Raw genomic sequence first — 18,747 nt, 5'->3', positions numbered from 1 at the left:
AACAGCACAGGAGGAAAAAAAACATTCTAAAGCACCCTGGGAGCATTTCAACGAGCATTAGAGGTAGTATTACATGGACACTGGAAAATTAAGACCTGTTTAAAATTATTATTAAGACCTAGAACACAAACTTCAGCAAATTTAAGACTTTTTAAGGTCTTAAAGTTTGATTTTGAAATTTAAGAATTTTTGGGTAATTTTTTATGATGGTCTATAAAACATTATATGTTTTTCCCCTATATAATAAAAACAATTGTTTTTAAACTGGCTGAAGCAGCAAATGTCTATCATATTTACTCTTGTTCTGTACAAAAATATACTTACTCTTTCTTAATAAACACAATAATACTACTACTTTGTAGTAGTATTACTGTAGTATTTGAGTACTTTGTTCTCAACTGTAAAGTGACAATGCCTTTGAAGGACAGACTTTTTGAATTTTAATGTGAAAATGTTGTGTTTTATGATGACGCAACAATTCTGTGAGGATTCATCTTTCACGGGCAATAAAATAAGAAAGAAAGCTCTCCCTTTCCAGTTTCATAACTGTGTTGTGTTTCATAATATGAGCAGAAATTGAACTTGCAGTGAAACCATCTCCCTGGGGCATCACACTGAGCACGGGATTATCTTTGCCCCCATTACCCTTTTGGAAGAGGGAGAGAGATCTCCTCACTCTCATTTAACCCATTACAACCCAAACCGCTAAGCTGACACTTTACTATGAGTGCACAGAACTCAAGTCAGCAATGTCACACCATTATGGATTATTACCAGACTTTGTGCTCTCCAGACTGCCCAACTGTCCCCAGGCACCATGAGTACAATACCTGAATACCTGTACTAAACTGTGTCCATGCCAAATATTTAACCAAACCCAAAAATTTAAGATAAGATATAACTTTCTTCGGTCGACATAGCAGCACAAAGGAATATGAAAGAACAGATGCAGTATTGTAGAATATTCAACGCTATTCACTAATAAATGATTTACAACAAGATGAATGTCCGTTCATAATCTGTCATTCATACTCATTAAATGTTCTGCTTTAAATAATTTATATCTTGACACTTATTTGGCAAAGTTCTTGTATGCAGCCTGTCACCCGGTCCAAACTAAAAGTAAATACTGACACTAGGGCGGCCCCCGATAGTCTTACTCGACCAAATTTTCATTAGTGGGTGAGAGGAGAGCCTTGAGCACAGCACGATTGCGACAGTGTGAATGCAAAGACGAGGAGAGACGCGATTTCTTGCCGGAAGACGCAAAGCGCGTGACCACGCAATATATAGTGCCCTACTCTCAACTGCATGAGTTGAAATTTTTCAACTCCAGTCACGTGACACTGTGTCACTATAGCCTATCAGCGTTGAGATTGTCAGATGGAAGCCAGAACTTTTGATAAATAAACACCCCAGGGTTGGGCGACGTCTACAAAATTTCCATCGGACGATGTCTACATTGAAACTCTTATGTGCATGTGTTCACTCGCAAAGACTTTACTCTGTTAATAACTTGGTAGCCTATGACGTTACAAGTCCCAGCGGAAATTTTACAAGTACAGACCAGGTAAAGCAGAAGTGAACACACAGGGTGCAGATGTTAGTTGGTTTGATAGGCTGCATCATTAACAAGCCCACAAGCAGCTCACCTGCTGCTGTGATAACAGTTCGCAGGTGGAAAAATACCGAATAGACTATTTCTGTGTCTTTTAGGCGACTTTATAAAAACATACTGCTTACGGAGAAAGTGGAGTAGAAAGCCGGTGGGTTTACCTGAGGTGTAGGCCTCGTGCGTCTGAGTGTGGGGAGAAGAGAATTCGAAGCATATTTAAAATTTATAGTAATAATGTTCATGGTGATTAAAATCTGCTTTCACATGGCGGTATTATGTGAAAATTTTTTATATTTTTTTGCCAGGGGGTGGGGTTTTACAATCACAATGCCTGCTCAAGCATCGTCAATCGGCCCACCCTAAAACATCCACAGTCGGACTACATTCTGCTCTGACAACTGCATTTTAAAAGTGTAGCTGACAAACCTGCCAAAGCATGAATTCATATTTTTAACAAATCTGCATCATGTTGTAGTTATTTCTGCATCAACTTGATCTGTTTATTGCAATTAAATCACAGCAAATGTTTTTTTTTTTTGGTTTTACACCACTGTAGTAATAGCAGGTTCTGTTTATTCACATTATAGCATTGTATGTAAACACCCAGAGGAGTAATCCAGCGATCAAATTCACGCAAGAAAAACATTGAAGATTTAATTTGCATTTGGTCAGTCAGTCAGTCTAAAAAGATTTCAGAGTTATACATATATTAACCTTAGACATCATTCACCGTTTTGGTGCACTACAGCAAACCTTTGAATTGTTGAATGCGTTCTGCATGAACGGTTACGATTATTGACAAATTAGTGCTTGACATTAACAAATTACTGACTACCCACAATGTAGACCATTGTTCTTTGAAGGATTTAATGAATGAAAATAACCCACAAAAATGAGAATGCTGTCGTCCAACCTATTATACAAGCAGTAAGCTATGTAGTAGGGCTGCAACAAATGATTATTTTCATTAATCGACTAATCTGCCGACTATTTTCACGATTAATCGACTAATTGTTAAATCTATAAAATATCAAGTAATTGTGAAAAATGCTCATCTTTTCCAGAGCCCAAAGTGATGTCTTTAAATTGCTTCTTTGGTCCAACCAACTGTCCAAAACCAAAACACTCTTCATTTACTATCATAAATGACAAAGAATAGCAGCAAAACCTCAATTTAAGAATATGAAACCATCAAATTTCAAAAAATAAAAATACATGAAACGATTAATCGATCATCAAAATAGTTAATTGACTAATAGTTGCAGCTCCACTATATAGTAGGCTATATTAAATTAAATTACAATGATCATAGTAATACTATAATATTAATATAATGCCAACAGTAAACTATATAATAACATTATACTTGTTATTTAATGTTATAATATTACACAAATTTATACTAGTCACTCATCCATGTTGTGGATGGTGCATCTGCAGTGGATGTAGATTTAGCCAGAGCCAGGATGCCACTGTGCCTCATGAGAGAAACACATTCCTCTTGTTATAGTTTAAGTCTATTTCACTAACGTTATTGTTATATATATTGTTCAGTAATCTTGTTTACATAAAATGTGAGTGGGTGGGGCCATCCCTAGTTCAAAAACTACAAGTCCCACATTCCACAAGCAGCAATAAAAGCACCAATCACAGTAGAGTTTTCTGTGGTGAGTGTTTTCATTCATCACTGTGATCAATATTTTAAAGCCTATGCCTAGTGTCCAGATACTAGAGTCTTCTCTTCCACAGTCCCCCACTGGTTTTCACATCATAAATGTAGTATATCTTCAATCCAAAAATTTCTTCCAAGGGAAAATAATCATCTGAATACCTCAACAAAAAGGACACTGATCAAACTAAGCATTACATATTAATTTTACATAATTTGAATGATATCTGTAACTCCTTGCCTAGTATCTTCTGATTTAACAGAGGTTTTATAAGTCAAAGCTATAAAGAAATAAAACTCCCCAGTGCTATGTATATTCAAATTATTACAGGACAGTTTATAGGAGCTTCTCTATGTATGTCAAAGCATGCAGCAAAACAGTGAACAAGTACTATTCAAAGTATTTCAGAGTACAATGTTTTCATCAAACTTCGTTTGTGCAAGATATAATTTAATGCATGTGTATTCTCACTAAAAAGGCACTTAAAACCACATTTGGTTGTGTCACTATTTAAACTGAGTCACCTTGATTTCCGGAGGTGGTGATAATGAACCACAGACATGTTCAACCTGTGGCAGCTAAAAAGCTGAAGTTGTTTGATTACTTATCATGGAAGTGGTTTTGGAGATCGAGACAGCTTATAGAAACAGACAACCGCTTCTTTCAACAACAAAACATGGTTACTTTGTTTATGATTTAATTTGCGGTAATGTTCGGTCCCATGGCATTTAATGGGTTATTATCATGATGACAACGTGTCTGGAAAGATGCCCCTGCTCTTAAAAGTTTGACAACATTATGCTCAGCGGGCAAAAAGCAGCTCCTAACAGAAAGGCTTTCTTACAGGTGGATAACCATAAGTCGCTAATAGATGTAACTCCAAAAAAGTAAGTTGAAATAAACATGAAATAACTTTAAAAGGTTTTTTTTTTTTTTTTTTTTTTTTAAACACGCTCTAACTCAAAAGCAAGTTTATGCGGTCAAAACATCAAGCGCCTAACGCTAACTCACCAAGCGTCTCCGCTGAGTTGTGTCACAGTGATTTGACATGAAGCTGGTAAGGCAACTAACTTATAGTCTGCAAATAATATCTCATCACCCATCTGACAACAAAGCACTGCGTTACCGGCTAACGTTAGATTCAAGTCAACTTCGTGTTAAACCATTGTTTACAAACGCAAACCAGGCGCTTCTGTGCATAGCCAAGTTAGCAGGCTAAGCAAGTTAGCACACAATATACCTTCCTGTCACATAACGTTGGTCGAAAGTTGACCGTCGATATTGGCAACGTTAGTATTATCGAGGGTGGCGTGTTGTGGCGTGCTTACACCGAGAACTGTACGATTAATTCAGTTCAATAAAATTGGCGTTGGCTAACTAACGTTACTCCGCAGTTCTGACAACTAGCTTAGGTAGCTAGCAACGTTAGCAACAAGCTAGCTTAGCCTAGCCATGTAGCACGTGTTCTTGATTTATAAAATAATTAACTAACATGACGATAGCCAGCAAGCTTTGGATAATGTGGTGAGATGAGCAACCCGCTAGTTGAGCTGTTCGCTATCATTAATATTTGTCAAAGATTCGACGAACCGTTTAGTTGTAACGTAACGTATAACGTTAGCCTCGAAAAGGTCAATACTGCTATGGATGATTCTCCTCCAAAGAATAGCCGGACCCCGTTGTCCAACAACAGAATAGACATACCCACCACCACCACCAACGGACAACCAGCAATGGAAGCTAACTAACCTTAGCGGGGCAAGAGAAAGCATTCGGCGGTGTTATCGTACAGTAGCGTAATGTCCCAATCTTCGTCAGTCGGTCCAATTTCTCTTAAAAAGCTTCTCGCTTCGATTGGGTGTCTCGCCACTGAATTAATCCAAATCAAATAGTAGTTTTCGTTTTCATTTGTTCCGCTAGCGGTTTTCAGCGATGCCGTGCCTGTTCCAGCACAACACTGTGGTGTAGCACTACTCCCTAAGCCGCTACTGCTGAGACCATAGCGGGGCTGAACCGCCTCTCTCTCTCTCAATAGGTCCGCATGCTCTCTCGCCCCTCCTCTTTACTCAAGGACTGCACTTTTCTCATGCCCACAACAAATTCAGTGATAAAGTCGTGTAGTGTAGTAAAGTCAACAAAAACAAAAAAATATAAATGGCAAGTGGGATTTCCCACCGTTTCTTTTTCTTTAGTAGGTTTTGCAGTACTTTCTATACATTATTTAGCATGTCTGATATGCATCCCTGCACACAACATGTAACCTACATGTTTCTGTACATATAGCTAAATATGTTCATGTTTCTTTATAGTTTTCTGTAAGTGTAGCCTATGCATGCTATTGCTATATGATCTGATAATGTTAAAAGCTATACAAATCAAGGGCGTCACTTTGTGTTGAACAGTTGTGGGGACATAAGGGTTCAGATTACGTTTACATTTACTCATTTGGCAGACGCTTTTATCCAAAGCGACTTACATTTGAGGAACAACAAACAAGCATCAACAGAGCATCAAATACAGATCTACAACTGACAATACATACTAGTAAGAGCAGCAATAAATACTAGTAAGAGCTCATAGTTCATATCACATCAATGGGGTTGATGACACACTTGGGTCACAGGATGTAACGATGCACGAGAACAAAAGGAGAAGATTTTTAACACTATTTTGAAGAAATGGGAAATGCTAAATTATATGAGCGGAAGGTTACTTTTTTGGACAATGAACATTTTTAACAAATGCTTTTAAAAAGTGGTGGGGACAAAATCAGCAATTTCAAAATGTGGTGGGGACATGTCCCCAGTGTTAATGATACCTAGCTTTACAAATATATAGGCGATATTTAATCTCCATCACAATGTACATATAAGTGTACATGAAAGGTATTCAGTCTTCATTTGCATTTCATCTGCGCAGACTGAATCCCTTTAATGTGGACAAAACTTTGATAACTTTATTTTATAAATCTTTTGTTGAGTCAGTTTTAATTCTTTGTTGCATAGTTTGGTATGCGAATCTTACAGTGCAAAGCAAAAATAAACTGTCTAACATTGTTAAGGTAGCCAGCAAAATAATTGGCACTCAACAACTCTCTTTGGCAGACATCTATGATCTACATAATAGACAAGTTATGCGTAAGGCTCGGACTATCATAGCCAGCTCTGACCACCCTCTTTTGGAGAAATTTGTTACAGATACAGATTCCCCAGGAGAAAAACTAACAGATACAACCATTTCAACTGTTTGAGTACTTTCAGACAAACAAATAGATGTTGTACACGGTAACGGCTGTTCTTGTTTTGTTCACATCTCATGTATGTTTGCTTGTGTTTCTGTTCTTAAATCCTTTTGCCAATCAAATTTCCCCTGGTGGGACAATAAAGATTGAATTGAATTGAGCATATAGGTCTAGCACACATTCCACAAAACAATTGTAATAATTAGTCATTTAGCTGACTATTATTGACTGATCTATTATTGAGATTTACCATCACCTGAATCACTACCCTTGTTACTCAAACATATTGTTGGCACACACATGGTCATATTATCAACAACTTGAATTGTCCCTCTCACGCTACAGCTGTGAGGACAAAACCCTCTGTATTCTCTTTCCCTCTGTGCCTGCTCCAGTCATCAGTTCAAGCGTTGACACACCAGGACATCTACATCTGTGCTGCTTGATGCCTGCGGAGAAGTACAAGCTGTGAATACAGTGACTTAACATTGAAGGATAGTATTTGGAAGAGCACAACATACCACGCTGTGTACATAGTTAGTGATGACACTGCTGAAGCCAGTGCCCTCTTAATGGTCTGAAACCTCTCTGTCTGCTTCACAGCTAAACTGGCTTCTAAAACCACCACCCATACTGCTGCTATTTCAGTCCCATAAAAGAGTAAGTTTTAAAGTATTTAAGTCAGTCAGTGGGGCTCATTAAAGAAAGAAACCTGCTGTTCTGCTCACGCTAAGGTAATTCATTTCACTCCATTTAATGTTTTATAATTTTGATTTTGTATTATGTCATTCCACTGGCACTGTGACTTTGCCATATAACTATCCGGCACACTTTAGGCAGGCTATAACTTGACCTAAATTTCAGCAGCAGCCTTCCCTATGATGTCAGATGGAATTGTTTTTCTTCCCCTTGTTTTTCTTTCCGCTCTGTGGTTTGGGAGACCCCTTCTAACCATCAGTATAACCACCATCTCTTCATCCAGCCATCACAGAGCAGGAAAACGAACTGTTTATTTCAGCCGGGCTTTCAGGACCCAGACGCATGTCGGGAATAATCTATCCCCTATCTCTGCAATGCCCAATTTGTCAGCTCACTGATAAAGGACAAATGTTTCTCACTTGCCAGTTTTGATGTCAACAGCTGTGTTTCATTTGCAGCTAGATCCCCAAGTAGAGTTAAATTGAGCTTCAGACAAAGCCCGAATGGCCAGATGAGGTGTCTTGAGATCCTAAAATCCCACAAACAGTAAATACTTGACATCTGTATGAAGGACACTTGATTTCAAAAATACATTTGCAACCCACTTCATGGGGAAACACCTGAGGCAGATCTTCTACAAGTTATTAAAAAAAGAACTGGAGAGGATTGTTTAAATAGATCCAGAGCCCACATGAAAGGCACCACTGAGAGTGACTGCATCAGCTAAGCAGACTTCAGTGATTTCAAAGGCTGTCAGTTGATAGATGCACTGCAGACAGTCATTACAGTCCTGAAATAAAAGATGAACAACAGAAAATCCTTCAGAACAGAGAGGAGGCTGGAGGGAAAATCCTCATCAAAACAGCCCTCTTAAAAGATGAGCTGCCATCCGGAGTCTACCAGATTAATGGAGCTCCCTTTGTGGATGATCAGCTTTGATTACAAATTCAAATACTCCTCTGCTGGTGCCATCGTCCAAAACTTTGCCTGATTAGAAACACATTATTACTCTCTGCCATTCTTAGTTTTCTATTGTCTTCAGGGGTAGTTCAGTTAGACTTAAACTAATTGGATTCAGGCACAATTCAATGAGAAACACCAAATCATAAACATGAAATATCTCTAACCAAAATCATATGTTCCGTTTATAATGTGATCTGTAGGTGACGATGATGGATACTATGTGGCACGTGTTGCTATTTATAACGCTGTTATAATTACATGCCAGATTCTTCCTTGGGCTATGATGTACATTTTTAGCTGAGACATAATTCATTCTGCCATCGCTGGCATTTATTATTGTCACAACTGGGCTCGAGTCAAACAGCCTGGGAAAATTATCTTTCTCTGTAGATATCCGAGGGAGAGACAGAAAGCGAGAGAGGAGCCTGTTTTTTTTTCCATCTGTTTAATCATGACACTATTTTCCTCGTATCATTCACAAAGATTTACAATGCAAAGCCAAGGCTGAAATTTATTCACAGCCACAAGACTTCACCTAACTGCCTCCTCCTCACCTCAAACAAAGACAGCACTGAGAGCAAAAATGGCAGAATCTCACTGAAGAGTCCAACGACTGCCTGCATTGTTGGAATTCCGGCTTAACTTCCTGAGCCTGTCCACACCTGGCCGAACGCCAGCACACGCTTTTCTCTCATTTTTTCCTTTCCTTCCCTTTATCAAGATCATATGTAGACTACATTTTACTGTTGAGACATAATATCTTTCCAACCTCACCCACATGTAATACAAAGTTGGATTATGCTCTCTGTCTTTGTTACATCATGTATCCGTGTATTTTAACTGCGCCTTTATCACTGAAATTGATTTATTTTAAATCTGCGCTGGGCAGAAATCCTTTTAACACATTTTTGATTTATGATGATGATGATCACTGACACTTATTTCAGTTGCATCAAAATAATCAATGAACAAATCACACACTGTTGTATGTGCTTCAATAACAAATCTGAATATTTAACAAGAGGCATGTCATGATGTCATGTGTTCTCTAATTTCCTGTGGCAAATTGTGCCTTAATTTCTTCACTGTCGCTGGCTGCTGTGGGTGTGACAGACATAGTCACACTTGTCCCGTGTCCAAGTGAACCCCTGTAATGAAACTGGCAGTGGCACAGCATCGCTGGGGCTTAGCTCAGTCAACCATCTGTTAGGTTGCATGGATTCATGCGGAGTAAACTAAAGTGGACCTTGTACAGACATGTTGCAGCGTGGCTGTCATGACACCAATGTTCACCATGAAACGAACAACGACAACAAAGACTCATTCCTGTCTCTTTGTAATGATAAAAACATGCAAGGTGAGTATGATTCACAGCCTTTCATGTCAAGGTTTCATCACTTTAAGTTAATTAGATACAGAGACAAGATACATCATACAGTATAATATGCATGTATATGAACATTCATACATGGATCAAATTTTGGCATTGGTAAGGCTTTTCAGAAATATTAAATAGCTAGTCAGCCCAAATATCTGCTCTCTGATCATGTGCCACAGCATCCACAGACAGCATTAGCAGTGATAACATTGATGCCTTTTTCAGATGAAATCAGGTCACGGTGTTGTGGACTTTCAACAGTAGCTGTGTGATAATCCTTGGCAGTTGATGAAAGAGTTAAAGGGAATCAAAGTGGTTTTCTGCCTGCATGGATATGTACACCTTTTTCAAGCAGAATGGGGCAAGCATGTCTACCAATAATGGACACCATCTCTGACAGAAGAATTGACATTTGATCCTGTGGTGAAGATAAGAGTTCAATCCATCCTTTCCAGGGAGGACACATAAAGAATTCTTTTCTCATCCCCCAAGGACATAGCCAGCTTTGGCTGCAGTTTTCTCACTAAGTGGCCGAGCCATAAGCCCAGAGGTGAATTGCTGCTGCTCAGCCAACTCAAATACGGCTCTGCAGGAAGTGCTGAGCTGGATGGACTTGCGCTGCTGCGTCTAATGTTAAAAGCCCAGCCAGTGCTAGTCCTTCACCACTTTACAGCACAATACTATCTATCCGGCCCTTTGTTAATCACATGATAAAGGGCTGTAGGTTCACAGGCTCCTCACATTTTCACTTCCACATAAACTAGACTTAGGCAGGGAGGAGTTCCAGGGAACATGTGTGGGAGGGAGAATAGTAGGTTTTCCAGGAAACCGGGAGGAAAGAAGGACAGGGGTGCATATGGGTTGCCATAGCACTATATAAGGGAGGAAGAAGAAGAATAGAAGCATTTTCAGTGGGAGGGCGGCGAGGGGAGGGGTTCAGAAGAGTGCAGAACCCCCATAAATAAAGCTAATGAAATGGCAGTTGAGTCTGGAGAGAGGTTGGAATGGCTGGTTGGGTCTTACCCACTGTCTGATTTATCCTCAGTGTCCCTGTGAGCACAGTGGGGAGATCCATTACCTCACCTCATCAATAACATCCCATGAACGGGGAAAAAAGCCTGCCTTCCACACCAACACTCACCCCAGGGACCAGCTTAGAAGGTTCACTCAGTGGGGGAGAGGAAGGTGGCGTAAAGTAGAGAGCAAAAACATCGACGGTGGGGGATGGGTTGCTTTAGGGGAGCTGTGCAGGGGGTAGCTCAACATACAGCACAGAACATATTCAGCACATTGCAGCAACTCACAATCAAGCATGGAAATTAATGTATTTGCCATTTCCCGCATGGACACAGTGTCGTTATTCTAATTCTGTGGGTGAATGGTGAAAAGATAAGCGTACATACACTCTCTGAGTCAGATGACGCAGGGAGCTATCATCAAAGAGAATGTCAACACACAGACCGGTAAATAGATGATAAGGTTCCCCTAATTCATAAGCAATGCTGTCGATGAACTAGAATAGTACAGGTGCACGCATGCCTAAGATTATAATGTATTATAAACAGAGCAGCGATTTTGAATGATCCCAGAGGGCAGACTGAAAATATGCAGGACGTAGTTCTTTACTGGAACAGAGAGTAGTGGAATTAAAACAAGGCATGTGCTGAAGATAATAAGGCCTTGGAAGAATTTTACACCAGAAATTAGGTGAAATGTCAACAGAGCTTATAGTCTAGAGGGAGTTGATAACAGAGCAGAGATAAGAATAGAGTGCAATAGCAGATAAAGTGATTGAAGTAATCTGTCACACACTCCCTCTTTCTGTGTGTGTGTGTGTTTGAGAATGATCTTTCATGTGCTTTTTGCAGTGAGATCACAAGGTAGTTGCAGTTTCTGTGTCACGGCTGAGTAAGACACCCTGAGGGAAGGGCTTTTCAGCAGCACGGCTGAAAGGAGGAAGCTCAACACTCAAACATGCCACAGAAAGACAGAATAAAATTCTTTTCAATCACTTCCCATCTCTGAGTCCTCTACCCTCCGCCCCCTAACTGCTCTGCTGTCAGCTAAGCAAATGTTGAGTTTAATCACACAATTGAGCAGTGCTTGTATCAAGTCAAGTCGTTGTTTGGACTGGGAATACACAGTAATTTTATCTTTATAGAGAGTATATTGAAGTTGACTGAATATCTCTACTCAAAGCTAAGTCTCTACACTGTGCTATGTCATAAACATATATCTTCTCGGTGCTGTGATGCAACATTTTGAGACTTAGTGGGGGCATTCAGAGTTTAGTTCCCTGCTCAGTACTGTACCCTGCCTTTCAGCAAACAGACAACCTGATTACATCTCGCTGTCAAAAAAGCAGAAGGAGTCTCCAAGCAGGCAGCTGGAGCTCTCCTGTGAATTGCAGCAGCCCAAGACTCAGACTCAAACAGAATCATGGAAGACAGAGCTGTTCCGCTGCTACACAGATTTAATAGTTCCACTCCCAACTGCAGATGCCACTACAGTGTTGCTGCTCCCTGCAGATTAGTCGTCTATATACAGTATATATTTTGGCACACAAGAGACAAAGAACTGAAAATACAATACGCTTCTAATGGCTCAAGTGACACTCAGATGTTACTGGGTAGTCGCACAGAATGCAAACTAAATATCATATATTGTATTGTATTCAAACTGGTCTAAAAAAACAGGGATTTCATCATTTCTTGGAGATAATGAAAAAGAATCACAATAATCTTATAATAGTTAATTATATATTATTATTAATCTTGGTAATAAAGCCTACATTAACCGAGTTTTGGGCCACTTTGGGGCAGTGGAAACAAGCACCGACATATTGCATCGCTCACTGTAAGATTATATGGTGAACTTGTTATCATAAATTTGCATATTTACTCATTCATCAGGTATGGAGAAACATTAGCATTCATTTAGAGTTCTCTCTGCCTGGCCTCCAGATAAATGTAGTTGCAATATTTATTCTCCTTTTGGCTTTGTTTTTTGGAAATATCTGGCTCTTCAGCTGCTAAATGCTACATTCAGTAGAACGTTACTAACATTTTCTGTCCATAGTGTACAATGGGTTTTTAGAGCTCTTTTTAGTAGCCTGTTGTGGCTGGAAACAGCGTTATGAGTGCGGTAGAAGTGAATGAAAACAGTGAAGTTGTTGGCCAGTAAACCAAAACAAAGCGCTAAAATACACTGTATAGCTCCATAGAGCTGCTGGGAACTGGAAAGTCGGGTCACAATTCACTATGATTGACCCCTTTCACATATACTTAAGTAATTTAATCCACTGTTATTTTAACAAGACTAAGAGTCTACCAAAATGCCAGGAGCTCTGCAATCCTAAAATACTAAAAACTAAAATATTACAATGACATATATATGTATATCAATATGTTTCACATTTCACATTACATACTGACATGTGGTACAAGAATAGAAAAGACATCATATACATTATAATAGGATAGTGCACACTTTGGACATAATATATTACACATATCACGCTAAATATGCAAATTAAACACTTTATTGGAAATACATTTCAGTATCCCTTTTCAAAATCATAAAGAAAAACCACAAAGGAGCATGTTGTACTGTGTACGTCCTTGAGGAATAGGGAGATATCCTATTCAGCAGCTTCTGTCTGACTCTGCTGACACCAAGGTCAAAATGTGCATAGCCCTGCTCGGGAAGGAGGGAAAATAGTCCATCAAACGAGCAGTGAACCAAGCCCCTGCATGCTGGAAAGCGTTGATGCAGGAATACAGAGTCCTCTGAGAATAGAGGCCGCTCTGTAAGCAGCTACAATGCTCCCTGAGCATGCACAGTGTATGTTCCTTTTTCCACCTGACCTGGCCTTCTGTCCTCTAGCACAGGGGCGACAACACTGGAGGGGTGTTTTCAGAAACGCCTTTTGTCGTGCTCTTGTGAAGGCTTAGATTCTTATACTTATTAATAGATTATATAATTTGCTACATGTGCCACAGATTTATGTGAAATAAAACATTGCAGCTGTCAAATGGTGTTCAAGTGAGAATAATCCAAAAACGTATTTTGACAGTATTTAAACTCCTGTAATATAGTAAATAGTGTGTTCTTCAGTGTGACAACACACACCAGAGGTTGGAGTGCATTGGGGTTGACAACAGAGAAAAGAATTAAGGCAGTGGAAAGAGCTGAGTGGTCATCGTATGAGAGTAACAGAAGAAGAATTTAGCCCTTGACTGCCAAAGCTAGTGAGTCACATCCGATCTGAGAGATTCTTGTCAGATGTGGGAGAGTGGGAGGTGTGTGTGGGCTGCAGAAATATGATATTGTAGTGCTCATCCAGCCTGTGAGCGTTTTCTCTTGAACGCCCAGAAATGAATCCATCCACCTTGGAAAGTCCTCAAGGCTTTTCACACTAAGAATGTGATGTGTTAATAAAAGACTTGTATAGGGTCTTTGTGTGTTTATGTCCAGAAGAGAGGAGACTGTGAAAGACGCCAACAGAATGTGCTAAAGGCTTGTGCAAGATGCACATTAACTGAAATAAATCACTGATAATGATATCCCCTGCTTCTACACCTGCCTCTGTGCTCATGTATAATTTAACAGCATAGGTGCTGCCTTGGAGAAGCTTTGCACTCTGTAACCTTTGCAATCATTTTAAACTACAAAAAGTATGAACATAATCATTACACATGCCATATCTTAATTCATCTCTATCTCCTCTTTGCAGTTTCGTCTCTTTCTTGTCATTTTATTCCTCTCTGTCCCATCCATTCACTGTCCGTGTCTACTCAGAGGAACAGTCTTCAATTTGATCCTGGTAGTGATTGGTGCCCAACCAGGTGGCAATAATGTGCCCATTCTACTGTGTTTCCTTCCAGGGGTCAGGGGTGCTGGGTGATTAACACACCGGATGTGACCTTTAATCCACTAGCAGCTCCTCGCAGCATTAATCTCCCCCAGCTAGTATTCAGCTCAGATAATGGCATGTTAATTAATGATGCTCTTTTGAGGTGTCGTCAGCTGGCGCTGGAAGCTCCAAGAGCTGGTTAACTTTTCGCACATGTTCTCAAGCATTCAAGTCACCTCCAGAGTATCAAATACTGACATTCACACTCAGTCAAAACTCAGTCAGAGGGCACATTATTAAATGTTCAATTGTTAAATCAGAAGACACGTTTTTTGTAAGTGAGTCTCATCAGCTCTAAAAATATTCTTGTCAGCGCTGAGGAACGGAAAGATTTATATGTTATCTTATACATACCAACACAGCAATGAATGCATGTTTTAGCAGGCAAAATGTCAACCTGTTCTTCTCTCTTCCTGTTTCCTCATATCTCTCTGATAAAGCCAATCACTCAAACACACATGCACGATCCTCCCAAAGGACTCACGTGGTCCCGGCTTATACGTATTTAATCAAATATTTACATTTGCTCATTCACTATTCCCTGTTGATATTAGAAGAAGAGACAACTGAAGTGAAGTGAGCCAGAGTTTTGTGTGCATTGGATGAGTCAGGGTGATATGGAGGAGAGGCCAGAATTGTCACTGTCTGGTAACTGTGACAGGATTTATAGATTTCTGTGCCTCAGGGGGGAGGCTGCAGAATAATCTGTGTGTGTGTGTGTGTGTGTGTGTGTGTGTCTGATGGGGGTGTGTGGGGTGGCGGGGTGGTGGGAGCAGTCTCCTAGGCACTGCCCATCCTCTGTCCTTCTCCTGTAGACTTCAGTGATTTCTTGAAATGACTGTTCACCAGTAACTGTATTTCCAATCTTAGTTTGGTGTGTTAGAATACTAAAATTTGCAAATTAGCACTAAACACAAAATACAGTTGAGCCGAATGGAAACGGTGTTAGTTTTGCAGGAATGTAGTTATAAACCAAAGTACTGGAAATATTACAAACATTAAGGTTTGACCTGGTGATAATGCTAGATTAAAAGTGAAGGGATCACCAAAGCAATTCATCCCAAGGTGGGGCATGTTTGTACTAAATATTATGTCTATCCATCAAGTAGTTGCTCACATATTTCAGTCTGGAGCAACTGACTCAAGACAGTGCAAACTATAGAGCCAGTACAGCTGGTGTGGCTAAAAACATGTCGTATATTAGTGTGTAGCAGAAGCAAAGTCTTTGTATACAATATTACCCATATGTCAGTACATAATATATTATAAAACACTTCATTAAACTCTGGCATATTCTAGAGTACAGATAATCAAAATTTAGAATTAGTGTTAATTTCTTTAATTTAACCAACTTTGTCTCCAAAGCTTAGAAAAGAGGAAAGATTTAATATTTACTTTGCTTTGATTTTTTATCAGTCACACAATGAACATGTGCTTTTGTTGTAGACACGAGGATCCGAATATATGATGACGTAAGTTTATGTGAATGTAAATTTTCATCCTCTGGGGGGCATGGATATCTGCACCACATTCAATGGCAATCCATCCAATAGTTGTTGAGATATTTCAGTCAGGACCAAGAGGTGGACTAGCCATTTTCATCCCCAGAAAAGCTAGAAATAAATGCATTTTAGGAGGACTATTTGCTTGCAGCTGAAAGTTGTAGCTGAAATAGTGATAAAAGTTGTTGTATTTCAACTTTTTTCACAATTTCAACAACAATTTTCAGTGTGAAGCTGAAATGGCAAATGGAAGTGCTGAATAAGGTTTCGGCTCAGATGTAAATGCTGAGTGAAGTTGAAGGATGTGTTAAGTGAAAGTGCTGAAAGGAGCTGAAATCAAAATTGTGTGATAGAAGTGTGATACTTTTAGCTGGAAGTGTAAGCACTGAAAGCAGTTGAATTGTCAGTTAATAGATCAAATTAATTGCAAAGTGCTTGAACACATTGTTTGTATTTGATCATTTAAAGTTTGTATTGTGATGTTTAAGTTAGTAAACTAATGAACTAAGTAACTAACTCAAATCTTGTTTTGTCTTCCCGTAGGCCATGATTAGTAATGTAAAGGAAGCAGAGGACATGACATCACTGCTGCTGGACACACAACAACACTACAGCAGCAGGAACCAGGTCAGACGCAGACTGGCTGGCTTAACAAAGAGCCTTTTTAAAAACAGAATAACAGCCTAATCAGAATAAATAACAGCGTTTTGAAAGAAGTTGATGATATGATCACTTGAGGATTTGTACCCATCCAGGTACAACTTTGACTACTGCAGCTAAGACAAAATGATTTTCTCCTCTCTTGATCAGAGCCTCTTCACTTCACCTCCCCCACGTTGGCTCAACTTCTCCCGCCACACTTTCCACTCAGTTGTTTTGGAGGGGCCGTCCTATTGGCTGGTGGGTCTGTCGGCATGGGCCTCACTGTGTAACTTCCTGGCTGGGGAACTGCTCTGCTCTGAGCCCACGCCTGGATCCCTGCTGGTGTCTGGGTCTGTGGCCGAGACCCAACAGCTTCTAGCAGCAGACAGGAGTGGTGCAGACAGTATTAACTATTACATGTATACTTTTTGTGGAAATCACCTGTTATCAAAGATTTGTGTCAGAAAGTGGAATTGTATTTCACTTATTTTTCATCTTATTTTGCTTACTGTTAATGCTTTCTGACTGTGTAAGCAGTAAGGGAACAAACCCACAACAAAGGACATTGAAAAGATCCAGGGTTCATTTACGCCTTCCTAAAAAATATTTTGACAGAAGTAACTTAGACAAAAAGCAGACTTCAAATTTCTGACTAGCGACTGTCTATTTCATTTCGCATATTTGATCAGATCTTTTATTGTTTGCAGCTGACTCATTTTAAAACAGGAACCCTCTAAAATGTTCTTTAATAGGCACCTGATGGCTACATATTGTGCTAAAAGAATGAGGCTAAAGCTGCATGTCCCAGGCAAAAAGTCATCTTCACCACTTAATGAAATCTGTAGACATGGAACTGAAGAAACAGCATTGCTCTTGTACTGCAGTGTAAAACTAGTTGGACGCCTTCTTGTAAAAAATGTGTTAAACTTTTGCCACTGTATCTTGGTTTTTAAAGAAAAGACACCGCTTTTACTTCAGCCCCTTGCGCTCCGCATCAAGATGTGGATGCCCCAAAGAAATAAAGAGCAAGAGGATGAGTGAGGGATATTTCAGACATATCTATCTCAGTATACATATGATAAAATACAATTTGAGGATAACAACATGGAGATATAATCATTGCAGTTCACAAGTCTATGGTAATAGTAAAACCCCCAAACAAAATTTGCTTCACTATTTCTGCACCAAAAGTGGGCTGTGTTCAGTGGACTACAGTAGGCTCTGAAAAGACATGACATTGTTCAGGCCGTTTTCAAATTTGGTGTTAGATTATGGTGATATTCTATAAACGCATGCTCCGGCTTCTGTTTTAAAAAGTCTGGACTGTGTTTGCCATGCCACTTTGCGTTTTATTAGTAGGGAAAGCTTTTACACACACCACTGTCTTTTATATACTGCTGTTGGTTAGGATTCCTTGTTCTGGAGATGGGCCAGAAATTTTTTAGTGTTTGTTTATAAGGCCATCCTAAAACAACTTCAAAATTATCTTACCTCTAAAGTCAAATTGAAAAACGTCCATCTGCGCCACACAGTGTTGGAATACTCCACAAAATTACGTTAGATAAAAGAAGTTTTGAGTGTCTGAGTGAACATTTTACAGTGAATTGTCCTTCCTATTCTGGTTGGGTTTTATTTTATTATAAAAAGATTGTTCGTCTAGTTTTAAGTGTACTTTCTTTGTTTTTGCACTTGTAATACAGGGCACCTCTGTAAATGAGACCTCGGTCTACACGTCGTCGTCATCACGTTGATCATTCCTGATAATGTGACCCAAATATCTTACTTTGTTCACCACATTTAGCACTTGGTCTGCGAAAAAAAGGAAATTTTTGCCTCTGATCCTCCTTGGTTTTAGTAATCATGACAACACTCTTTTTAGAGTTAAATTTAATGTGTCATAACTTGAGCAGACTCTGAGCAGTTGCTGTAAGACAGCACTATAAGGAGACAGGATGGCTAAATCACTGGCATACAGATGATTAATAAGATTACCCTCCATCATACACCCTGTCTTACACTCTTACAACTTTTTTAGAACAATCAACCATTTACAGATTGAAAAGGACAGGTGACAGTATTTCTCCTTGTCGGTCCCCATTTGTCACTAAGGGTACAGACCTAC

At 39.5% G+C, this 18,747-nt stretch overlaps 1 protein-coding gene across 1 annotated transcript in view; it reads right to left on the bottom strand.

Moving 5' to 3' along the window:
• ncor2 (nuclear receptor corepressor 2) overlaps positions 1-5,269 on the bottom strand; it is a 115,029-nt gene extending 109,760 nt beyond the window's left edge. The window contains exon 1 of the mRNA XM_046035019.1: positions 5,035-5,269. The gene's annotated coding sequence lies outside the window, so the exon portion shown is untranslated. The remainder of the gene's footprint in view (positions 1-5,034) is intronic.
• Between the last annotated feature and the right edge of the window lie 13,478 nt (positions 5,270-18,747).

The sequence above is a fragment of the Micropterus dolomieu genome, linkage group LG21, assembly GCF_021292245.1.
Source record: "Micropterus dolomieu isolate WLL.071019.BEF.003 ecotype Adirondacks linkage group LG21, ASM2129224v1, whole genome shotgun sequence".
NCBI lineage: Eukaryota > Metazoa > Chordata > Actinopteri > Centrarchiformes > Centrarchidae > Micropterus > Micropterus dolomieu.
Note: the sequence above shows the minus strand (reverse complement) of the source record. Positions and strands in the feature narration are given on the sequence as shown.